Source organism: Phoenix dactylifera, chromosome 10 (genome assembly GCF_051530095.1).
Source record: "Phoenix dactylifera cultivar Ajwa chromosome 10, Ajwa_hap1_PhDact_Kaust_v1.1, whole genome shotgun sequence".
In the NCBI taxonomy this organism is placed as follows: Eukaryota; Viridiplantae; Streptophyta; class Magnoliopsida; order Arecales; family Arecaceae; genus Phoenix; species Phoenix dactylifera.
Window position 1 is genome coordinate 17,482,262 of NC_143199.1, and position 26,835 is coordinate 17,509,096.

The 26,835-nt window shown below is 36.6% G+C and overlaps 2 long non-coding RNA genes across 3 annotated transcripts; both read right to left on the reverse strand.

The window, feature by feature from the left end:
• Positions 1–1,585: 1,585 nt before the first annotated feature.
• Positions 1,586–3,440, reverse strand: LOC120104906 (uncharacterized). Its single transcript, XR_015987197.2, has 3 exons — positions 3,229–3,440; positions 2,280–2,478; positions 1,586–2,136 (listed from the first exon to the last, which is right to left on the reverse strand). It is a non-coding gene; the product is annotated as an uncharacterized LOC120104906 (long non-coding RNA).
• A 612-nt stretch (positions 3,441–4,052) lies between these two features.
• Positions 4,053–6,088, reverse strand: LOC120104905 (uncharacterized). 2 transcript variants are annotated; one of them, XR_016396632.1, is made up of 3 exons: positions 5,832–6,088; positions 4,459–4,896; positions 4,053–4,366 (listed from the first exon to the last, which is right to left on the reverse strand). It is a non-coding gene; the product is annotated as an uncharacterized LOC120104905 (long non-coding RNA). The 2 variants fall into 2 exon arrangements; XR_005507259.3 differs by having other exon boundaries at positions 4,056–4,335; positions 5,832–6,087.
• Positions 6,089–26,835: the final 20,747 nt, after the last annotated feature.

Here is a 26,835-nt window from a genome sequence, read left to right on the forward strand (position 1 = left end):
CCTTCTTGATCAATCAGGAAACTTCTATGCGTATGACCTTATAGGTTCGAACCTAAACCGGTAGTATAGGAATGAATTCCTATACTAATCGATGTAACCATCTAGCAATGGTACCCGATGTCCGGATAGGCCGAATATATGCGAAGCAAATATTCTGAAACCCTGAACTATGGTTACTGTATAATTCAATCCCTTTGACTCCTAATGCCATGATGACTTAGAGCTCACTGTCAACCCTATATTTAGTACATCCATTGTGTGATTAATTTTAGATATCCCATGACTCCTCACTGGAATTACCCTGGCCAAGGTTTTGCTAAATTAATCACAAGACATTATCTCCTATTTTCAGAAGGGGTCAATTTCATCTCGACTTACAACTGACTACGCAAGTACTTGACTGCACCCAGTGATCTTCCGTCACTAAATTAGAAATTTAGGTAGTCCGGTACCAAAATACAATGAGTTGCTTGCTAGTCACAGGTTGCGGTCTCAGATCAGAGGGCCAAACTTATATCCATATTCACTCGAAGCATCTCTTAACAGGAATTGGTCGCGTTCAGTGAAATATACTCCTATACTTCACCTGTGTGGCATACCAGTGTCTCCACACTCCTTGGTTTAGAGGACAACCAACGTATATGTCACACAACGACCTAATCTCGATAATGCTGTCGTCCTTGTAACAACATATCATTTGGTCGTGAACAAGTTTAATGACTCAAAGATAAATCCTCCTTTATCATAACATAAGCCCTAAAGACTTCATCATATAAGAGTTCATTTGAAGATGAAATGATGAATAATGCCAAATAATACTTTATTAATTTGTCAATTCATTTATAAAATTCAATTATCAATATGCTGATGATTGATATTTAGGATACAAATCCCAACAACTTCCACTTAGCCTAATGCCAATCGGCACAGTATCTAATACCCATCTTTGACTTGTGTTCGTTGAACTCTTTGATGTCGAGGACTTTGATAAATGGGTCAGCCAGATTTTCTTTTGTGTCAATCTTCTGAAGATCAATATCACCTCGTTCGACGATCTCTCGAACAAGGTGGTAGCGATGTAGAATATGCTTGGTCCGCTAATGTGCTTTGAGTTCTCTTGCTTGAGCTATGGCTCCAATATTATCACAAAATACAGGCACTGGACCATCAATGGAGGGTGTCACTCCAAGCTCGGTGATGAACTTTCGCAACCATACAGCTTTCTTGGCGGCATCAGATGTTGCGATATATTCTGCTTCACATGTAGAATCTGCCACTGTATGCTGCTTGGAACTCTTCCAGCCACTACAAGAAAATACATATTCAGCGACTAAAATTCTAATCGCCGAATAACCATATTTGGTCGCCGAAACCTTTTCGCGACTAGCATACTCTTCGTCGCCGAACCCTAGTCACTGAAAGGTTTTGGCGACCAATATTGTGTGGTCACCTAAGATACACCAACAACGACCAACATTTGGTTGCCGAAGAAAATTTTCAGCGACCAAATCTGTTGTCGCTAATTTCAACGCCGACCAAATAGTTGGTCGTAGAATGTTTGTCTTCCGCTACCAAAAAAGTGGTCACTGAATGTCTATCTTCCCCCACCAATAGTTTGGTCGCAGAATATATTGGAATGCATTGGCAACAAATATTTTTTGGTGGCAGAAAGTATTAACCTGTATTTAATTAACAATTCAAATTATAAGCTTAATATTTATTTTTGGGCTCGTTCCAAATCCTGTACAACCAACACAGCCTATCCAATATCCATATTGCACAATACATTTGCTCATCCAAATAGAAGTATACACAATGTTAGAGAATCCATAATTATTCATTATAAATATCATCATCTATAAGTCTAAAGTCAAGCATATCTATTAACCATACATCACAATGTTTCATCCATACCATATGTTAAGGTGATAATCATCACCAAACACATCAAAATGTAAATTAAAAATTCCAAAATATCTGATCTTGCTATTCCTCCAAACAACCATCATGTAGACAAAAATATTCTTATACCAAAAACTGGATTCTGCTTGTAGACAACTCCACCATGATCATCTGAACAAAAGCTATCCATGTACCAAAAACTAGATTTCACATGCTCATAACTCCACGATGTATCTGAGAAAGCAAAAAAAATACACAATCAATAACCACATGTCAAAAATAATAAACTAAAATTCAAGTATAAGTTCACAATAACATTTCGCTTAATTTGGTCAAAATCTCTAAATAACCTATGTAATATAAATGAGAATACATACCAACGAGTATTTGTACCACCAGTTGAATACATGGCCCCATCATGATGGATAGATGACTTGTGCGTTTGAGTCTTTTTCTTTAAGAACTTTGTCACCAAACTTGTAAGATGTGCAATTTGCTTCTGTTCTTTCTCTCGCTCTTTCCTTTCCTCCTCATGCTCTCTCCTCTCCTGCTCCAATTGCCTCCGCAGCTCCTCTCCTGTTAGTTACCGGTATAGTCATTGTTGCAACAAATGACTGAGATCCTGAACAATGATTGTACTCAAGCTTTTCTTTTTTAGAGTATTCAGCTGAGTACTTTGTCTGCCAGTTGATATTGGTCAGCTCACTCATGTTGAGCTTGTTTGGTGTTTGCTAGCACAAAGATGGAAGTAGTTTTCAGTCTATTTGGTTTCGACTGGGCTGTATGTAACTAACATGGACTTAGAGTCCAACTTCATTGAGATTTTGGTTTGGATTAAGGACTTTGAGATGACCAGCATAATCAAGTTTCAGGTTTGGGTGCACATTGAGTTGGTTAACTTTAAGTTTGTCTAATCCATTTGCATATCCACTATTCCTGCTCTTAGGTGAGGCAAATCCAATTATATTTATGAAAATATAATGTGATCGATACAAGCATGAAATGAAAACTAGTTTCTCTAGCATCTTGTAGAAGAAGCTATTTGACCTCTGCTTGTGTGAGCAGCACTTTTTATTAAGCATTATGAAAATCAGCTTCTTTCAAACTCATTCCTTTTTATTTTTAAGTTGAAGAATGGTGAAACTGCTTTTTGTAAAGCAAAGCCAAAGATGAGCACAATGTACTCATTTAAGAACATCATTTTACATGACATACTGTAACATGTATAATTCAGTAATTATAAAACAAAAATCACTTGAGTGACTGCAGAAATTGTAAGGAATAGCAAATAAGATCTCAGAATGAGATTTTTTTAGTTATGCTTACTCTCTCAACTAAATCCAATGCTCTAACCCCGGAGACGTTGAGACTGTCTGTGATATCCTCAAGAGGCTTTTGAACCTCCCGAATGGCTTTGTTATTGATTGGCAATGCATACCTCAACAAGGCACCAGGATCCTTAATAGGTGGTCCAGAAATTAGCACTGACAGATCAGGCAGCACAGGGCCTCAAGGGGATGCATGTGCAGGCCAGTCCAATGTAGGAACCAGTGACCAATCCAATTGCCAATGCTATGGAAACTGCACATTCCTTTAGGTGAAATGAGTTCTTCTTCTGCCCAAGAATTCAAAAGATATACAAACTGCTCTCAGCATTTACCAAAAGAAACTGTTTGTGGTTTTAATAAGAGAACACAAAAAAGTGACTGCCACAGAGAATGATATTGAATTGGCAGAATTAATTCTATTCTCTCCAATAAGAAAAGAAAGAAATTCAACCTATATCTTATGAAAGAATCCATGTCAAGCACCAAGAAGGCAAGCCGATCTAATGGTACAAAAATATAAATGGAAGTGGTTCGAAAATCGGAGCATACTTCAAGGAGCAATTTTGATAAGAATTATACTATGGAGATGGAAATTAATTTTTGTAATATAGAATAAAACTGTCCAATCTAACCAACTCTGGAAGAAATGAATGAAAACAACTGATTATTCACCTGACCCATGAAGAACTTCTCTCCCTCAAACACTTTGATCTTCTTAAAAGGAAGTATGGCCATATTGATTTACAGTTCATAGTAAGCATATCAGGTAGACAGGAATATCTAACTGATTGGTTTTGCAGTTTTTTTCTTAACAACATACCATCTTAATCTAACTGAGACAGGAATGTGTATGTGCCTTGTTAATTGCAAAATGCCATCTCATTCTAACTGGGACAGGAATGTATTCTCTGTTGTTCATATAAAATAAATAACGATTCATTAGTTAATACCTTTTTTTGATGCTTCCACCAAGGTAACATGAAACTCTCTAAAGCATTCTGGTCCAAGAGCTCCATATAGAATAGCAACTGGACTGGCAATACTTGAACCAAAATATATGTGATCAAAATCAAAAAGTTCAGCCTACTCAGCAGATCCCATAGCTCTGGTGAAATCCAAATAAACATATAACCTCACTATATAACAAGGAGGCAAAAAAGATCAACAAGATTTGCAATAACAGAAATAGAAATACAACAAAAGCACAGAAAAGGTGGATATGACTTACAGTTTGGCTGAAGTGTCAAGCCATGAAAGAAGATCAGTAACATTGAACAGTAGTGCACTACCAGTATCTACCCAGCAACTACTTCCTCCAGGGCTTCACAGGTTTCTGCATATGAGAAAAGGTTCTGCCTTGACTCTTGAAATTGGCTCTGACAAGTCTCCCATAACATGTTCTGAGTTGGTTTCGTCGTCAGAAGGATAAGAAGATAAAGAATCCTCCGCCAACTGCCAGTAGAGCACTAGTGTAGGAGATGCTAACCGAAGCATAAGAGAAAATTCAAAAACTGATCCCAAGGGTTCACTTAGAAGCAAGCGCCCATCATGGACAATTTTGTGAATGCAGCATTTGGCTGTCAAACAATCTGAGCCTTTATCTGGTTCTAACCAGAGATCAGTAAACTCCCAAAACAGGTTTTTCCGTTCCTTAGAGAGCAATTCTCTGTTGATATATGTTGTAATAATTCTTTAGTAACCTATCAAACTGAAGTGCTCTTTAATCAAAGAAGGTATAAACTTAAAAGACAAATAACAAGCAAAATAATACTTCAATGCCAACAATGCGTCATACACCAGTGCCAACAATGCAACTATAAACTGAAAGCAGAAACAAAAATTATCATGCAAGAGAACAACACAGTCACTGATTTCTCAGTTACTCACACCTTTACTTACCACCAATAGACAGTTCTTGGCTAGGGGAAGCATCCAGATTCCATCAGGCAAGCCTACTTTTGAATTTCTTTGGAATTTCATTTGTTCAGGAAGGGGAAAAGAATGCTAACTTTTGTGCACAACTTGCCTGATGGAATCTGGATGCTTGCCCTACAAGTCTCAGCATTCTTACCAAAGGGGGAACTATTTTACTAGAAAAAACAAGTTAACTTTACAAAGAAAACGAAATCAAAATTATGCAACTAATTCAACCATCTACGGTGCAAAAAGAGAGGATTTTCATCAAACCCATCCAGAATTAGTCTTTCTCTTTAGAAAATTCAATTTCTTGGTTAAGAAAAGCACTATGCATTGCTGCAAAGGCCATACCAAACACAAAGAAGAAAATCTAATATAGTGGAGAAGAAAATCATGAGAAGTGATCCAAGAATCTCAGCCTTCTTACCGAATGGAACTATTCAAAAGGATACAATGATAAAAAAATAATCCCATTTCCTCCAGTGAGGAAACAAATAGCATTAATTATCCAAAAAAGTGAATATTAATCGAATTACTCATCCAATTCATTCAGATTATGACAACTTCCCGATCGGATATATCTCTACATTGCTCATATTTCCATTTAAAACTCTACTTGCATATAAATAAGTGGAAAATAATCTAAAAACGCCTACGTTGGAAGAGAACTGGATCAACCGGTACCTCTCCCCATCCGGAATCGAGTTTGCAAAACCCCGATGGAGAAGAAGAGCAGCAGAACCCTAGGCGACGAAACCAGAGGGGTCTCCGGTGGCCATCGAAGCAGCTCCACCTTGCCGAAATGGAGGATCTTGGGGCGGCAGCGGAGAAGCGGCACTGGGACTGGGAGCATAGGAGGGCCGCCATGGGAGCTAGAGTTTCGAGAGGAGAGGGATTGGGGAAGCAAGGGTTTTGGAGTTAACGCAAAGGAGAGAGGATAAAATGGTGGTGAGAAGAAATAGTGGAAATCGGAGAGCCACTAGATGTCCCCACTGTGTGGATAAGGCTGTCCGGAATCCGGACGGTCATCCCTGCTGTGGATGGCCTTCTGGTTAGGGATTTGTTGGATTTGGATTCGGGAGGAGGAGGAGGGATTAGGGATCGCGTGGGGAGGGGGGGGGATGGGTGGGTGCCGGGGCCACGGGTTGAGTGGCTGCAGGGGTTTTGGGAAGGGGGAGGGGGGAAATTTGGGCGGGGCGGCGGCACTTAGTTTCATTTTGTATTTTTCTCTTTCAATCTTTTTTTTTTTATAATAATTATTTAAAAATAATATTTTTAATATTTTTAGAATTAAAAATTAAATTTGGTGACGAAAATTTCTGCCAATAATCCATCACTGCTAAAAATAATCTTTTAAAAATTTATAAATACTTGAGTTACGATTTTTGTGATGGCTGAATTTGTCACTGTCTAGTTACAATTTCGGTTACCAGTTTTGTGACAAATATTCCGTCACTACGGTGGTCACTAAGTTTTGTTGCCTACCCTATCCGCGTATTTTGTGACCGGTCTGTTATTAATCTGTCACTAAGTTCACACCACGGTGACCAAATTTCTGTATATCATTAATCCGTCATAAATAGTGACAGATAATGGGTCGTCACTAGTTTTCCGTCACCATACGCTTATTTTCTGGTAGTGAAAGTTGTGGGATTGAGATTCAGCCGAAGAGACGAGGATATGCCTAAGTGAATTAAGGTTTTAAACGGCACCGTTTGAAAATAAGTAGTTTTTTTTTTTTTGAACTTAGAAATTAACATCTTACAGGGGCTAGTACAACATCGTTCGGTTTTACGGGAACCTTTCACTACCAAAAGTTTGGTCACTAAAAAACTCAAACTTTCTGCCCAATTTTTTCATCGAAAAAAGGTGCCATTCGTAAAAGTTTTCCTGGACTAAATTTTTTTTAATCGCTAGAGGTGAACCTTTAAGGACCAAAATTTAGTCGCCAAAAGTTTTACCTCCAGCCCGTGTGAAATATTGGACTCGTGCCAACTTGGTATTGCGTTTCCACGACCAAATATACATTTAGTCGGTGTAGGACAATTATTCAGTAACTAACAAGAATGTTGGTCGCAGATAGCCTTATTTTCAGCGACCAAACTTTAATCGCCAAACGGTTTATCTCCAACCTGCCAACTTGGTTTTGATTTTCCGCGACCAAATATGCATTTAGTCGGTGTAGGACAATTATTCAGTAACTAACAAGAATGTTGGTCGCAGATAGCTTTATTTTTAGCGACTAAACTTTAGTCGCCAAACGTTTTACCTCCACCCCGCCAACTTGGTTTTGATTTTCCGCGACCAAATATGCATTTAGTCGGTGTAGGACAATCATTCAGTAACTAACAAATATGTTGGTCGCAAATAGCCTTATTTGCAGCGACTACTATTCATTTAGTCGCCGAAAGTGGTCACTGAAAGTGTATTTTCTTGTAGTGAGTAGATGGCCCCACCCTTAAGAGTAAAGATATATCCCGACACACTCTTGCTATCATCTTGATCTGACTGAAAACTTGAGTCGGTATATCCCTCAAGTTTTAAGTCAGAGTCACCATAGACAAGCCACTGATCTTTAGTATTTCTCAAATACTTAAGGATGGTTTTTACAACCTTCCAGTGGTTGCTACCTGGATCAGACTGGTATCTGCTCACTACTCCTAGTGAGTATGCCATGTCTGGTCTAGTACATGTCATGGCATACATTATAGATCCCACTGTCGAAGCATATGGAATTATATCCATACTTTCTCTTTCTTGAGGGGTTGTCGGACAATCCCTCTTAAAAAGGTTAATTTCATGGCCCATCGGAAGATAGCCTTTCTTGGAATTAATCATACTGAATCTCTTCAGTATAGTATCAATGTATGTGGATTGGAATAATGCAAGCAATCTTTTAGATCTATCTCTATAGATCTTCATCCCTAGGATGTAAGATGCTTCTCCCAAATCCTTCATGGCAAATTGAGATGATAGCCAAACCTTTATTCCTTGTAATGCAGGAATATCATTCCCGATTAGAAGAATGTCATCCATATACAAAATAAGAAATATAATAATTAAATTATTTGTCCATTTATAAATGCAAGGTTCCTCTTCATTCTTAATGAAGCCATACGATTTGATCATCTTATCAAATCGTATGTTCCAACTCCGTGAAGCTTGCTTTAATCCATAAATGGATTTTTGAAGTTTGCACACCTTAGACTCATCTGCAGATATAAAACCTTCAGGTTGCATCATATACACCTCCTCTTCTAAATCTCTATTTAGAAAAACGGTCTTTACATCCATTTGCCAGATTTCATAATCTAAGTATGCTGCTATCGCAAGCATAATCCAAATGGATTTGAGCATTGCCACGGGAGAAAACATCTCGTTATAGTCAATACCATAACGCTGACGATATCCTTTGGCAACCAGACGGGCTTTATAGATCTCTACCTTTCTGTCTGCGCCCCGTTTCTTTTTGAAAATCCACTTACACCCTATGGGTTTAATCCCTCGGGTGGGTCAACTAATGTCCATACATCGTTGACCTTCATTGATTCCATTTCGGATTGCATGGCTCCAAGCCATTTATCAGAGTCATACCTCTGCATTGCATCCATATATGTGATCGGATCCTCATTGTTTTTATCAAGTTCAATAGGATCCCCGTCCCGGACCAAGAAACCGTAGTATCTGTCCGGCTGACATGGTACTCTATCCGATCGCCTTAATGATGCATCTAATATGGGTTTTGGATCTGATCTAATCAAATCCGACTCAACTGGTTTAGTAGATGGTGTCGGGTCTTCTATATATTGAACTTCTCTAAGCTCAACATTAGAGCTATTTGTTCCTTCACCAAGGAATTCCTTCTCTAAGAATACAGCTCTATTGCTTACGAACAACTTTTATTCTTCAGCAAGGTAGAAATAATATCATTTAGTCTCTTTAAGGTAACCGACAAAGAAATATTTGTCAAACTTGGGTTCAAGTTTATCTGTTTTCAAACATTTGACGTACGCCGGACACCCCCAAACCCTAAGATGAGAGAGCATTGGCTTACATCCAGTCCACATCTCATGTGGTGTTTTATTTATAGACTTACTTAGAACCTTATTTAGAATGTAGCAGGCTGACTCAAGTGCATATCCCAAAAAGGATATGGGCAGACTCGCAAACCCTATGATGGATCGAACTATGTCTAACAGGGTTTGATTTCTCCTTTCTGATACGCCGTTATACTGCGTTGTACCAGGAGGAGTCCATTGGGAAAGAATCCCATTCTCTCTCAGATATGTCAAAAACTCATTGGAAAGTTATTCACCCCCTCGATCTGATCGAAGAGTTTTAATACTTTTTCCAGTTTGTTTTTTTACTTCATTACGATACAATTTGAACATTTCAAATGCTTCAGATTTATGTCTCATTAAATAGACATAACCATACCTCAAAAGATCGTCTGTTAACGTAATGAAATATGAATACCCATCCCTAGCATCTGTGCTCATTGGCCCACATACATCAAAATGTACAAGGATCAATAAGTCACTGACTCGTTCATCTTTTCCGGTAAAAGGTGATTTGGTCATCTTACCAAGAAGACATGACTCACAAGTTGTCAATGATTCACAATCATTAAAGGATTCCCTCTTTACTTAACCTGTTCATCCTGTTCTTGTTAATATGACCTAGCCTATGATGCCAAAGGTAGACATCCGTGATATTATCTATTCTAGGGCGCTTACTTGACGTGTACATTACATTAACAGGTTGTGATAACAAGTAGATGCCATTGCTACCATTCATTATAGTAACACCATTCATATTGATATCACAAGAATATTTTTTTATTGAAATTTCATAACCGTTTATGGCCAAAATGCCTACGAAAATTACATTCAATAAGAACGTAGGACAATAGTGACAATCGCTCGAGACAACTACATGAAAATTGAAAACAAGTTTGAGACTCTAGTATCTAATACCCAAATCAAATTATCACATATAGAAAAATTACAAGGTATTATCATATAAATATCTTGATCAGCAACTGATTGCCCTTTTCTCGTACTTGACCTATTCGGGTCAAGTGAGGTAAGGTACTGAGGACAATTCCTCTTCCAATGCTTCTGCTTCTTACAATAGAAGCATTCTGCCTAACTTTGGTCATCCTTAATCTTTTTGGTCTGACTATGCTGAGTTTTCAGCTTTCTATACCAATTATTGAAATTTGGACCAGTCAACTTGTCATTGTCCAACAATGAGCGAAGTGACAAATTAGTGGCCATTTCTGCATAAAAAAATGGCTATTATTAGTATATGAATTGACTAAACTCAATAGACTTCGACTTTAGTCTAAAGGTACTCCCACTATTTTATACAAATTGGTAGCCTCTACCTCTAATTCGAAAAATTACTTCTAATTCTTTAGTGGGCACTAGAACCCAATAGATCGCATATAGGCCCGAGTGTGGCTCGGCTAACCCATATGCACCTATTGGTAGGTTCTAAACCAGTTGCTTCACCAAGCAACTTCTAGTGATAATTTTGCCCTAGGTTCTTCGGCAGGTGTGTGGCGCCTCCATCGAATATCCTAGTCAGGTCCAACCATTAAATAATAGGGTTAAGTCTAATCAACTAATAGACGACCAAGTACAAGTGTGGCTCGGCTCACCTGACCGCCTATGAAGGTACACTTAACTCATCATATATTGAATGACAATTCCAATGCTTGATAAGTACCAGGCATGTCGCGCCCTTATAATTATCAAAATATTGGACCCATTATCACCCAATTTAATGGGAGGCTATGACCTAGTTATCCCCATAACCATTTTATTTTAAGGACCTAATAATTTTAGAGAATTTCATAATTAGGATAGATAGGAAGATCCGGTTAGTCTAATTTCTCCCACTGACTTCACCAAATCAGATTAGACTCAAACCGATTAAAGAGGTACCTAAATCAGTCAAACTAATTTTCTTTATAGGCATGGGCTAACTCGAATCATTAAGTGATCCAATCAAAATGTGATTGACCATGTCGGCCAAGTAAGTGAGATCGGTGGAAGGGATATGCCATTAACTCGACAAAAACGAATTAGTGCGAGTAGCTTCCAATTAAAAACCACCGGTCAAAACTGCCAAACTTACCTTAGACACTGACTGGTTAATCAATTTCGATTTGATTACTCAAATGACTCAGGCTACACCTCTGAGCCTAGATCAAGTTCCATCTTGGTCTAATCAAAGATATGGACTTGATCCATTTACAACTATTGTAAATTGACTTAGAATTTTCTTGACCTAATCTAGTTACTACTTAATTAGATTTGATCAATTAATTCTATTAGTCCATGTATAATTCTAACCTTAGGTCTAATCCAATCCTAAGAACTTGATTCAAGCTAACCCATATGCCCAAAGAATTATGCAATGTCAATTAATTAAGTTACAATTCTATTTCATAATACTTAATTCTTAATTAAGTTTAGACTTATAAATGTTTTGATCATTGCATATTTCTTTTTAATTACATATTAATAACAATCTTTCAGTTCTTAAAACTCATTTTCAGATCTGAGTATTTGTAATTAATCATATATAATCAGATTTAATTCATGTTTAAGTCATTATGTTTTATGTTGATGCATCACATATACATAACTACATGAATTAATTCAAACAACATACATCTTATGTAATTAATTTTTTTTTTAATTTTCAGATCTGATAATTTCTTTAAAAAATAGAGAACATATGAATCATAAATTTTATTTAGATCTAATCTAAACAATATTATGATTTCAGATTTATTTATGTTACAAATCTTAACACAAACATACATCATATGCATCCAAAATTTCAGATCTACTTAATCATGCATAATTAGTAATTAAATCAATCATAAAAATCACTTTAGATCTAATTTAAACATGTTAATGATTTCAGATTTAATTAAAAGAATTAAAACATAAAAGTTTAAACATGAACCTGGCTCTGATACCACTTAAAGTGCATCCTAGGTTCTTTGGTGTTTAGCATGCTGATTTTTTTTTTTTTTGAAAACCATGGCTGAACCTGATCGGGTTGCCTACGTACCCCTTCACAAGGGGGATCAAGCCACACGTAGTTCTTTTTAAGTTTAAAAAATGCAGCGAAAAAATAAATCAAACAATTTAATTCATACATACTTACAAGATTAAATCTAGAAATCCGCACATTAAGAACACATAGGATTATGCCGAAAAAGTTTAAACAATTATGCTAAAACTTTTATGCATGATTAACTATCAGATCTGAAACTTAAGAACCCTATTCTAATTAATCTCCAAATATCCATTGAATGGATTCTGGAGATATCTCCGTGAGGAGCCCCAAAAGAGGGTAAAACGTCGGAAAATCAGACCTAGACCTTGACACCATAATAAATGATTAATGCTAGATTAATACCTTTTATGATGGATAAAAGTTGTGGATCTGATTCTTCACTTCGCATCCACGTACACGAATGGCCTCTACGAGAAGTACACATGAAGCCCTGAAGGATCTTCTTCCGCAACAGTGCTAGCAGCTGCAGAACACTTGAAAGCTGAAATCTGCTCGTCGGAATTCAATCAACTCTTGATCAATCGTCTTGAAGCAGATGGAGATGAGGTTTGTAAGAGAAGTAGTGGACTCAGATCTGATCTTGAATCTTCTAGATAGTCATCCTGAAAACCCTATCTAAAATGGAGAAGAAGAGGAGAAGGAGGCATGTGAGGAAGAAGGCTGCAATGGATGATTTGCCGACGCCCATGTTTGACCCCTTTTAATAGCCTCCGAATTTCATTCAAAATTCAAAAATTATCTTTAGAAAACCTCCTTTAGTTGGCGCATGCAATGGAATAGGAACAACCCAAATCAGATCTCAACCAAATCTGATTTAAATTCAAATTTTAAACACTTGTGCAAGAGAGGAGGAATTTGAAATCCATGCGGCAGAATTTTCCTTCCTCTTGTCGCATATATTTCATTTGAAATTTGAATTTAAATCATTCAGAGGTTCACACGCCAGCTTGGAAAGTTATTTGATGTATGAAATCATTTAATATATTGCTTAATGTTTGAATTCAAATTCAAACAACAAACAATGTCACCATGTGTCAAGCAATGGGTCCATGCGCCATGCAATAACTTTGGTTTATTTAAAATTCATGAAATTCAATTCCATGTCACCACTAATTGCCACATCATCTGAGCCTAATCTCTTTGGGTTGCGCCTAATCAAATTTGGTCAAATTCGGATTAAAACAAAGCAATTTGGTTGAACCCAATCTAATCAGGTCAGACCCTGATTGAGCTCAAATTGAATCCAATTCAATTTTTGGCTCATCCAAACTCAATCAAATTGAATTAATTACTTTGTGTTGGACCTAATCCAATTAGGTTAATCCCTAATTAAGAATAAATTAATTTAAAATTAATTTGATCAGCTTAAGTCCTTTTAGTTCTAACCTAATCCAATCAGGTCAAAACCCTGATTGAGCCCAAAGTTGAATCCAATTCAATTTGGCTCATCCTTAGCTCAATTACTCAATCAAATTGAGTTTATTAGTAATTTAATTACTAATTAATCCTCCAATAATTACTTTAATGATTTTATAAGATAATTTACTAATCAAATTGACCAAATTATTCTTGAATGATTCTTAATCATTCATCGGCCTTCTTGATCAATCAGAAAACTTCTATGCATGTGACCTCATAGGTTCGAACCGAAATCGGTAGTATAGGAACGACTTCCTATACTAATCGATGTAACCATCTAGCAATGGTACCCGATATCCGGATAGGCCGAATATATGCGAAGCAAATATTCTGGAACCTTGAACTATGGTTACTGTATAATTCAATCCCTTTGACTCCTAATGCCAGGATGACTTAGAGCTCTGTTGCCCAAAGATGGTCACCCAAGAGGGGGGTGAATTGGGTGTTTTAAAATTTTTGTCTAATTAAACTATACACACAAGTGTAGGTGCAAGAATGAAAATAAAGCGGTAAACACAATCAATCGCAAACACAGAGGTTTATAGTGGTTCGGAGCCTCCACTGCTCCTACATCCACTCCCCAAACACCTTTGGGAATTTTTCACTATAATCGGCGATTACAGTCCGGTAGTTTTTCGAGTGAACTACCCAACTCGTTGTTTTACCTCGGGCTAACAACGAACCCTACAATCCCCCAATTTAAACTAGGCTTGGGACGCCTAACCCTTGTTCCAAGTCCCTTGACTAGAACAAGCACAATGTTCAAGTGTTTTACAAGAATTTAAAAGTTTCTATGAAAGCAAATAAAACGATGAAGAACAACAAAACCGGAAGAACCCTCTTTGCCGTTGAAAGCGTGGATGATGGTGGTTTTTCAGATGTGAATTACGTCGGCTTGAATGCGAGCTTTGATTGCCGAGTGGGAGTGAGTAGATGAGCACGAAATCAGATGAAGAAGACTTGAATGCACTTGATTTCTCCTCTTGAAAGCACCAACTCCCTTGAGACTCTTTCTCTTTCTTCTCTCTTGAATGCTCTTGTGTTTGGTTGGTGAGAAGTATTTTGTTATGCACCTAAAAGCTCCTTTTTATACTTCTACAAGCAATAGATCCGTTAGACACAAAAATATAGCCGTTAGAATTTCAAACAAACCTGCAAAAATGTGTCAGTCGCGTCCCAGGCATTCCGGAGACGTCTCCGCTTGAACGAGAGACGTCTCGGCTGTGTAAAAAATCTTTTGACAATGTTGGAGTCGACTCGGCGCTTTCTGGGGACGACTCCGATGAAGAACAGCTCGATTTCTTGTTATTCTGTTTTTCTGAGAGAGTCGGCTCGCATGCCTCGGGGGACGTCTCGGAATTTTTGTGCTTTATGCGTGGGGACGACTCCGCGATGTCGGAGACGGCTCCGACGTTTTCTCAATGAAAAAGCAGGTCCTCTGGAATCCCTGAGAGAGTCGGCTCCGCGTCCTTCGGAGACGACTCGCGCGCATCCCTTGAAATCGTCCTTTCTGCCGTCTCTGAGAGAGTCGACTCTGGAAAGCCGGGAGTCGACTCCGACCCTGCGAGACGCCTCGGCAGGTGCTGGGGACGTCTCCAGACGTCCCAGCTTCTTCTCTGCGTGCCAGAGACGTCTCTGGAACAAACCAGAGACGTCTCGGCTGCCCCTAATCCGTTTTCTTCATCTCAAAAATCTTCAATAAATCCACCGAAAAATATGGAAACATGCCTCGACAATCCTTAACAATATTCTTAGTGAAACACCTGAAATGCTCAAGTAAATTATTAATATAATGGGAATTATACTCTAATGTTTTGTATTCATCAAAATCCATTAGGGGGTCAACAATCTCCCCCTTTTTGATGATGACAAAACACTGAGTATATGCAAAATTTAAAATTAAACATATACACAGTATTTGATCAGATGTACAAGTATTGTATTTTGGTTAGAGCTAGATATTGATAAGAGCACACTTCGGACCGTCCTGGAAATAGGTAGAGAAAGAGGAACTTGACCCTAACCGCGACCTGCCGGTAGAACCAAAGTTATCAAAAGAAGCGTGACCCTAACCGCGACCTGCCGGTAGAACCAACACTATCAAGTTCTAATCCAAGAACAAAGGTGAAGCTCTCACATAAGAGAAACTCTCAAATTTCATTCATGCATTCTCCCCCTCTCAAGTACAATCAGATGCTATTTTAAGGCTGAAATGGCTTTGTTGCCCAGTAGATACAACCCAAGAGGGGGGGTGAATTGGGTCTTTTAAAACTTTTATGCTACTTCTAAAACTTTATGATTAACTATGCTAAGTTGTATAGATGCACAGTGAAAGTTAAACTTAGCAAGGGTTTGATGTATAGACTTCGACTTGATTAAATATGCTTGCAACTAAAGGATGTGCGGATAAGAATTAAGCAAGCAATTTATCTAAGTAAGTAAGTGTGTTAGTTAGACAATAACTAGAGGCATTACAAACACAAAGGACATATAGTGGTTCGGTGCACCCCAGCACCTACATCCACTCCCCAAGACCTCTTGGGAATTTCACTATAATCCTACCGATTACAGCCGGTTGTTTTACAAGCTCACAACCCAACTTGTTGTTTTACGAGCGCACAACGAACTCGGTCGGTTTTCCCAGGCTCACCGACTAGAACCAACCCCGATTATTTTCCCGGGCTCACAATCAAACCCTTACACGTTGGTTTTACCCTCGGCTCACCAACAAACCTAAACCCCGTTGGTTTTCCCTTTGGCTCACCAACAAACCTTAATCCCGTTGGTTTTCCCTTTGGCTCACCAACAAACCTTACACCGTTGGTTTTCCCTTTGGCTCACCAACAAACCTTTAACCCCTTGATTCAATCCCTTGATTGAATCAAGTTACAAGATATTAAAACAAAGAATAAAAACAAATCAAAGCTTCTTAAACAAGCAGATATGACAATATAAACAAATAGAGTAAAGAGAAGCCCTCAAACGAGTTTTGAAGATGGAGGAGCTCGGCTTCTTCTTTACTTGATCCTCCTCTGATTTGTCATGAAGTAGAGGATCCCCGAGGCAGCACACGGATGGAGAGGAAGCTTTCGGATTCACTTGGATGCTCTTCTTCTCTCTATTTCGTTTTGGATGGCCCTTTTGTGCTTGTGGGAGATTTCCTTTGTAATCTCTTTGAGATCTCTTTCCTAGATGATCTCTCCCACTTCCATGATTTCTCCCCTAGCTCTCTTCTTGTTTTTATAGCTTTAGATGGCGTGGAAACAAGAATATAGCCGTTAGAGACAAAAATAGAGCCGTTGGACACAGTCTGCACTTCCTGACAATATTACCGTTGGGATCGGAGTCGACTCGCGCGATCAGGAGTCGACTCGCCTGTTGCAGGAGTCGGCTCGTGCTTTACTGGAGACGACTCGGCCACTGTTCCAAATTTGAATTAAAGTGCATGCCTTGACTGGGAGTCGACTCGGCTTAACCTGGAGTCGACTCGCCAACTTTTGGAGCTGACCTGGCAATTTCGGAGTCGGCTCATCCACTGAAGTCCGTGGATCCAATTTTGAATTTTGTCCTCTCGAGTCGACTCGACTGTCCTGGGAGTCGACTCGAATCTCAGAGCCCGAACTCCCGATCCTCTGTCTTTTGTCTCGTCCAGTCTTGGAGTCGACTCGAACTTCCTTGGAGTCGACTCGGCTCTCAGTTTGCAAAACACAGCCTTCTGCCATCTTGGTGTAGCGCTGCCTTGGAGTCGACTCGAGCTGTCTGGGAGTCGACTCGAATCTCAGAGGCAGTAACTTGGTTTTCTGTCTGTTGATGGTCGCGGAGTCTCGGAGTCGACTCGTGCAATGCGGGAGTCGACTCGAATCTCAGAGTCCCAAAAATGCTCTCTGACTTTTTCTTTGTGTTCCGCTGAGAGTCGACTCTTGCTTTCTTTGGAGTCGACCTACCAACCATCGGAGTCGACTCGCGTTCCACTGGAGTCGACTCGAATCTCAGACCCGAAAACTGCTCTCTGACTTTTCTGCCTGTGACTCCTAGGAGTCGACTCATACTTCCCCGGAGTCGACTCGGTAAACATTGGAGTCGACTCGAATTCCTCAGGAGTCGACTCGAAGACTATTCTTTTGAATTTTTTTCTTTGATTTTACTCCTCCAATTTGAATCCTTTGAACTTTAAGCTTGGGCCAATAAATTGTAGCTTTCTTCCAACTTGAGAGCTTTGGAGGCCTTCTTGTGTTCTCCCAACTTGCTATGTTCCTTGCAAAATAAATATCTTTCTCCTTGCAACATAAACATTAGTATCTATACTTCAAGGTTTTGTGATCATCAAAATCAATCTATGAATCAATCTTTGGGTCATCAATCTCCCCATTTTTGATGATGACAAAACTTGGAGTATATGCAATATAAAAGATATTGATTTCTAGAAGTAATACATAGCTAAGTTGCATGAAGTAGAAAACATATATATGTAAAAACATACTTCATGATAATGCTTTAGATTTAATCAGCTTAACACAATTAACATATTTAAATTTTAAGCTGATTTGTATTCAATTCAAAGTAATAAAGCATTATGAGTATATATAGCATATACTTAGATATTTCTCCCCCTTTTTGACAACATCAAAAAGATAGTGAAACATTAAGCACAAAGATCATAGCAGAACACATCGAGTGTGAATTCAAGAGGTTTTCTAATTTGATACCACAGATAGTTTTCTAATCAAGTGTAGGTGGAATCTTCCTTAGGTTAATTCAAGAAGTACTACAAATGATATTCAAGGAAAAACATGAGTGGAAATCTAACCTCTCTTCACTGAGTATGAAAGCTTGTTCGTTTAAGACCTTTTGCCCAATCTATTAAGTATTTTATCAACCATGAGAGCAATTTAATTAATTTTCTTAATGACTTCAAAGTTCTTTTATGATAATAGGAGCATTGGGGCACAAATATCAAAATATACATTCATGCAATTTTTGATACATCTTAGAGCTCTTTTAAAGACTTTCTTTTATTTCTTTAGAAAATAAGCACAATTTGATACATAAAATAATGAATTTGCACAAAATTGAAGTTCCAAAAAGCAAGCCAATTAGAGCTCATTAGTGAAGTTCCAAAAATAGATTTTCTAAGAGATACTCAAGAAAATTTAACACATTATTCTCCCCCTTTTTCATTAAATTAGAGGCTCTTAAGATTTGCAATTTGGTTCAAGAGTGATGCATGAGATATACTAACCAAATAACACGCCTCAAGGTGTATCATACAGATTTTCAGATTTAAATTTCAGATGATACATATTGGAGAGTATTAGAATCACTTTTCATTTAGTATTCTTTCTCTCTCCTTTAGTTATAGATTTATGCGATTAAGTTCCATAAGACCTTTCCTTCTGAAATTTTCTTTCTCCCCCTCAATTGATCATTCCATTTAAGAGTTTAGAATCCTAAGATAATGTTCAATAAGATTGTCAATCTCAAAAATATATTTCAGCTTATTTTCATAAGACTCAAGGTTTGAGATAAGACAACCTTTATAGAACTCATCTCAAGGAAATTAAAGCATGTCTTGCAATATAAGGAGGTTCATCAAAATCAATCCATAAAATTCAAAGTATGCATCAAAATAAAGTATCTTTGGGATAGGATACTGAATATCTAAAGCTCCCCCTCAAAAGATGCATTCTTCTTTAATCATTTTAAATTGTTGAATTTCAGATTTTAGTGATAAACGTGAATAACACTGAAATTCTGTAATATCGAGAATGTAGAGTAATCTAGTATTATTCCAAAATTTGTAGTAATTACTCTTTCTAATCCTTTACGAACAAGTTATGCTTTCTCTTAATCTTAGAGAAAATGTATAGAAATATTAATCAGAAAATGATTCATTTGAAGCTCAATTTCTTTCAAAAGCATTTACATTTTCTTTCTTTTAGAGTCATTTGAGTGAACTGAAATATTTCTAGTTTTAAGATCATTCACTCTATTGATGGATGTCTTTAATAATGTAGGAGAGAAAAACATATAGATGATCATTGAAGTATATCTATTTATAGAACTCAATTTCTTAATTATAGTTTTTCTGCAATGGATACATGAAGCACAATAAATCTTTTTAATATCAAAATAAGATCATATATTTAGAAATTTTTGTTTGCAATCAAGATCATCGAAAGACACATCATTTGGACCAATATTAGTACACTTTGAAGATAAGAAATGATATGTTTCGGATGCGTATCGGAGCAATCAACCAAAGGCATCAGAATTAATTCTGTTTTTCTTACATTAAGATTTTATTTAGAAATCATATTGAGTCTAAGCTTGTATACAAAATCAGATTCTGAATTACATAGGATTTTCAATTGAGGCTTTCAAAATCATAATTTGAGATATGTATCTTCCACATTATAGCTCATCTTAAATCATTAAGATTGAAAACGCATATTTCAATAACATTAGAGCACTTTCAGAATCTTTGTATTTAATTTTGAGTTTTGATACAAAATGGAGGATATTTTAACAAGTATTAGGATATTATGTATCAAAGTTAGGCAAGTAGAAAGATAGATCAAGATTAATTCATTCTGCCTAAATAGAGATATCTTTCTCTTCTCCTTTTTACAAATTTATTTAACTTTCAGATTTTAAAGATGATTGTGAATGACAAATCTGAAATTTCTTTTCAATAATACCCAAAAATTTATGCAGTATTTCAAACATTCAATTAAATTATCTAAGCATGGAGCATTACAAAATATTGAGAACCCATAATTCAAAACATCATACCATATGCACACTATATTAAGTGTTAAGTCATACATTAAAATAATAAGAACAAGCATGTCAAGGATCAAAATCAATTCTTTTCAAATAAACTCCTCCTATTTAAATATTATCTTGCATTGATTTCATCCTTAAATTATGTTTTCAAGTGATAAAAAAAGACTTGATTCTTCTTATATACTTTCATTTACTTTGTCTTTCATTTTTACTTTCTTATGCTCTATACTCTATTTGCTCCCTATCCGGTGGAGTTGGGAAGGGGCACGAGGTACTACCACTAGCCTCCCTCTTGTGCCGTCCCTAATATGCCCTACACCGAATAGTTGGGTCAAATAGTGCCAGGTACTACCACTAGCCTCCCCATTGACACCATCCCTATGATGAGCAATATAGAAAGGTTAAAATGTTTACTTCAAACTCTCCCTGTTTGAGTGTAATTAATTATAGATTTTATCCCTTCCAAATGTGCCGAATATATTATGCTTGTTTTGCTTTTCCTTAAGATTGAAGTACTTGCCTTTGCTCAGATTTTTCATCTCTTGAACAATGTCCATTTTCTTTTCTTTATCTCTCTCTCTTTTTGTTATTCTCAAGTAATCTACATGAAAGGGCAGAATAAAGAAATAATGAAATGTATCGTATAGAGGTATATCATGCAAACACTATTTTCATTATGCCCAAGAATTCGTAGCTTCTCACAAGTCATTCTAAATCAGAGTTTTAATCATATACTTGTGTATTTCATGGTTATGATACAGCCATAGAAATATTTTAGATTGAGCAAACCATGAAACAATTTCTAAAAGTATAAGTCAGTCAATACACATATAGACATGATATCAAAAATTAATAATTAAAGAATTTAATCATGCCATAATAGGATTTAAGTTATTGACTTTGCTCAATTAATTTGTGAGAAAGGTATCCAAAATTACCTATTCATTATATGTTCTTCAAGCCAAACTAGATTTCTTATGTGTGAACTTTTGGCTGAAGAAGATCCTCTCTCTTGTTTGCATGTGAATGTTTAGTGTATCTTACATGAAGATATTCTTCAAGTTGAAATTTCTCATTTTTCTTTCTTGAAGGAAGGTCATTAGTTTCTTTAAGATACAAAGCATTCATCCAACATATATATATTTTTTAATTAGATGACTCAATATAAGATATGACAATAGTTGCATGTTGAGTCACTTTACTCAAGAGATTGCCTAAATATTAGGAAGCACATATCACTTGAACTAAAGAGATAGAAAGATAGTTCAAGCATGTGAGGCAATAGATAGATTTATCAAGATCAAATCAATTTAGTTTAGATTCTATTTGCTTAAGATAATTATCTGTAAGATATGTTAACTAAGTTTTAATCAATTTATCTTAACCGTTTGTTTCTATCAAAATTCAGATTATGATTTATTGGTTATTAATAAAATATGATTCATTAAAATTAGATTGAAGTCTTGCACACGGTCACATAATGAGCGTACAATCTGGTCTACTAGCTGTATGATAAAATAATTATTCTATCATGCTTCAATACAGCTTTAACACAATAGATCTACTTTTCTCATCTTTTTCGAATTCTACAAGATGGGGTCATAGATATACCTTCTTCATGCCAATCTTCTATAAGAGTTTTCTTGTGGACTAACGTTGGTCAATGAAGATCCCCTTTCCTGTTTGTCTTAATTTGGAGTTTGAGAGAAGATGTTAATTCATTCATCATATTTCAAACTCACCTTGCAATATAACTATTCATATAAATTTTCATTGGTAGAACAAAAATGATGCCATCAATGTGTGCTATGAGCAAGCAAGATATCATAGATTCTTCTTTTTGATGCATAGATTTATCACTATTACTTTCTATCAACAAGGTTACCTAAGCTTTTATATATCAAGCTTTTGATGCTTGTTTTAAATCACATATTGCTTTATCATATATGTAATGTGTAATTTTTAAATATGATGGTTATTTAACATAGATCTACTTTTTAATGAAATAACCACATAGGAGTGAATTCTACACATTCATTTGACAGAATATAAAGCTCATGAGTCAAGCAAATGATAGTGGTGATCTTTACTTTTAATCATGCAAGAATCAAGATCTATTTCATCTTTTCTTGATTCAGTCTTTTAGTAGTTATCAATTTTTCTTCATTAAGTGCATTTCTGAAAAACTCAATTTTGTTATAATTATTAACAAGTTTTCAGATTGTTATATGTAAAAGATTAACCATATATAATTTGATCTTAGTATCTTGACAGTAAATCATTAGTCTCATAGAGAATAAGACGACTTGATATTTTTGCAACTAAAATCTTTTCATTGAATATTCTATATGCATTGCTTGATGAATGATATCCAAGGATAGACATATCTCTATCAGATTTGGCATTATTTTTCATAAGAACATATCAAGCATAACATGTACGACTGAAAAATATGAAAGATATGCAATGATTCATTTTCCATTTTTCAGAAGATCAAAAGGAGTTTTCATCTAAAATAGATCTAATAGAAATCATATGTATGACAAGCAGTGATGATAGCTTTTTAAAAATCATTTAAGTAGATGACTATCATACATAATTGTCTTTTTCATTTCTTCAAGAATTCTATTACCCCTATTTTACTTAAGATGTCCTTGGTGCTGAAATAGTTAATTTCTGCATAAACTTTATCAGGATTTTGATTTTCAACACTGTGCCATGATACTCTTTATCTTCACAGTTAGGAAACCTTTATCATTTGAAACACTTTTACAAGATTCAGCAAATACAGAAAATATTTTCAAGTTTATTTTCCAAGAACAAATCTAATGTAAGCTTTTGAAAACTTAGAGATGGAAACAACATCTTTAGATTTAGAAATGATTTTTGGTTGTTTCCTTAGTTAGCATGCATAGCAAAACTTTGACCTTTAAGAAGATAATTTAAGTAAGCCAATGGCAAGGTCTTTTGAGATTAAGTATATACTAGCATGAGTTGATTTTGTATGCTAAAGATGGTTTCTTTAATCTTGGTATTCATAGTGCATATATTTAAAAACATACCAAGTACACATTATCATATCTATGATCAATAAACAATAATGCCATGGATAAAAACTCTCAATCAAGCATATAGAGAATTCATAGAATTATTCTTAATAAATTAATCATTTTGCAACTTATCCAATAGTGAGTAAAGTATACTATGAAGTGATTTGATCATATTTCTAAAAGTATTTTCTATATCACAAAATTGATCACTACTAGCAATTCATATCAAATACTAAGCAAAAATAATGATGAGATGCAAGGATTACTGATTTTTGTTAATAACTTTTCATAAGTATATTTTAAGTTTCTTTTGTTCCATGGGTATCTTGGTACACCTATGTGTACATCCTCATTTTCTCATTTTGGGTACCCAAGCTTGCTTGAGTCCTTGAGAGTTAGGACATATGGTTCCTTTTGGAACCCATATCTGTTTAATAGTAATAACTTTACCATTTGATTTAATTATACTAAAACGATAGGTAAAGTTGTTATTCCCATCCTTTTCATTTTTGAAATAACTTATCTTATTTAATGGTTTGCTTGATGAATTGATAACCTTTTTCTCTAGAGATTTATTGTTAAGTAAAGGAATCAAGCCAAGTTTTGATTTATCACAAGCAACATATTGGCTTTCAAACATCATTTTTAATCGTTCTGAACTTACGGTGAATTTGTTAATAAAAGATTTTAATTGATTAATTTCTTTACTTAAGTTTTGATTTTCTTTAATTAAGCTATGATTTTTCTGAATCAATTCTTCTGAAAATGACCTTAAACTTTTATTTTCAGAATTTAGTTTGTCTTGTATTTCAGTAATAGAATTTCTTTCTTTTGAAATTTCCAAATTTAGCTTTTTAAGATTTTTATTTTTCCTAGCTAATTTTCTACATTCACTATACAAATCATGAAAAGCATTTAAAAGTTCATCATAAGAATATTTTTCATGAAAGTCATTTGGTGTAAGATTAGATTCAGATTCTACTTTATCTTCTTGTACCATAAGACATAAGTTAGTTACCTCTTGTAGTTCATTGTTGCTCCTAACTTTCAATTCCTTGTCTGACTTTCTCTTGGTCAAGGCTTTCTTGCGCTTTACCTCTTTCTTCCTTTCTTCTTGCTTCCTCTTCTTTTTTGTCTTTAGGAAGCTGATTTGCCTCGGAGTCGACTCAGACCTTATTGGAGTCGACTCGACTAACTTGGGAGTCGACTCTGAGCTACTTGGAGTCGACTCGACTGAGGGAGATTCATCACTCTTTTCTGCAGTCTCATTGTTAGTATATAATTGAAGCATATGAGAGCTAATCTGAGATTTATCATAAATATTTTCTAAAGTATCCCAGATCTCCTTAGCAGATAGGCATGCAGAAATTTCATTAAACTTTGTTTCTTGAATAGCACAATATAATATGTTCATAGCATTAGCATTTAATTGTGCTAAGTCCTTCTCATTAATATGAGAGAGTGTGTGAAGGTCATTTATTATGATTTTCCATAGATAATAGTTTTGTGATTGAATGAAAATGTGCGTGCGTATTTTCCAATGTGGGTAGTTTATACCATTAAACAGTGGAGGTGTATCAATTGATTGTCCTTCTCCTAGAAAACTATCTATTTGAGTTGTCATGATCTTTGGCTCTAGTCGGTTAAGACTACAAATAATATTTGAGCACCTGCTCTGATACCACTTGTTGCCCAGTAGATACAACCCAAGAGGGGGGGTGAATTGGGTCTTTTAAAACTTTTATGCTACTTCTAAAACTTTATGATTAACTATGCTAAGTTGTATAGATGCACAGTGAAAGTTAAACTTAGCAAGGGTTTGATGTATAGACTTCAACTTGATTAAATATGCTTGCAACTAAAGGATGTGCGGATAAGAATTAAGCAAGCAATTTATCTAAGTAAGTAAGTGTGTTAGTTAGACAATAACTAGAGGCATTACAAACACAAAGGACATATAGTGGTTCGGTGCACCCCAGCACCTACATCCACTCCCCAAGACCTCTTGGGAATTTCACTATAATCCTACCGATTACAGCCGGTTGTTTTACAAGCTCACAACCCAACTTGTTGTTTTACGAGCGCACAACGAACTCGGTCGGTTTTCCCAGGCTCACCGACTAGAACCAACCCCGATTGTTTTTTCGGGCTCACAATCAAACCCTTACACGTTGGTTTTACCCTCGGCTCACCAACAAACCTAAACCCCGTTGGTTTTCCCTTTGGCTCACCAACAAACCTTAATCCCGTTGGTTTTCCCTTTGGCTCACCAACAAACCTTACACCGTTGGTTTTCCCTTTGGCTCACCAACAAACCTTTAACCCCTTGATTCAATCCCTTGATTGAATCAAGTTACAAGATATTAAAACAAAGAATAAAAATAAATCAAAGCTTCTTAAACAAGCAGATATGACAATATAAACAAATAGAGTAAAGAGAAGCCCTCAAACGAGTTTTGAAGATGGAGGAGCTCGGCTTCTTCTTTACTTGATCCTCCTCTGATTTGTCATGAAGTAGAGGATCCCCGAGGCAGCACACGGATGGAGAGGAAGCTTTCGGATTCACTTGGATGCTCTTCTTCTCTCTATTTCGTTTTGGATGGCCCTTTTGTGCTTGTGGGAGATTTCCTTTGTAATCTCTTTGAGATCTCTTTCCTAGATGATCTCTCCCACTTCCATGATTTCTCCCCTAGCTCTCTTCTTGTTTTTATAGCTTTAGATGGCGTGGAAACAAGAATATAGCCGTTAGAGACAAAAATAGAGCCGTTGGACACAGTCTGCACTTCCTGACAATATTACCGTTGGGATCGGAGTCGACTCGCGTGATCAGGAGTCGACTCGCCTGTTGCAGGAGCCGGCTCGTGCTTTACTGGAGACGACTCGGCCACTGTTCCAAATTTGAATTAAAGTGCATGCCTTGACTGGGAGTCGACTCGGCTTAACCTGGAGTCGACTCGCCAACTTCTGGAGCTGACCTGGCAATTTCGGAGTCGGCTCATCCACTGAAGTCCGTGGATCCAATTTTGAATTTTGTCCTCTCGAGTCGACTCGACTGTCCTGGGAGTCGACTCGAATCTCAGAGCCCGAACTCCCGATCCTCTGTCTTTTGTCTCGTCCAGTCTTGGAGTCGACTCGAACTTCCTTGGAGTCGACTCGGCTCTCAGTTTGCGAAACACAGCCTTCTGCCATCTTGGTGTAGCGCTGCCTTGGAGTCGACTCGAGCTGTCTGGGAGTCGACTCGAATCTCAGAGGCAGTAACTTGGTTTTCTGTCTGTTGATGGTCGCGGAGTCTCGGAGTCGACTCGTGCAATGCGGGAGTCGACTCGAATCTC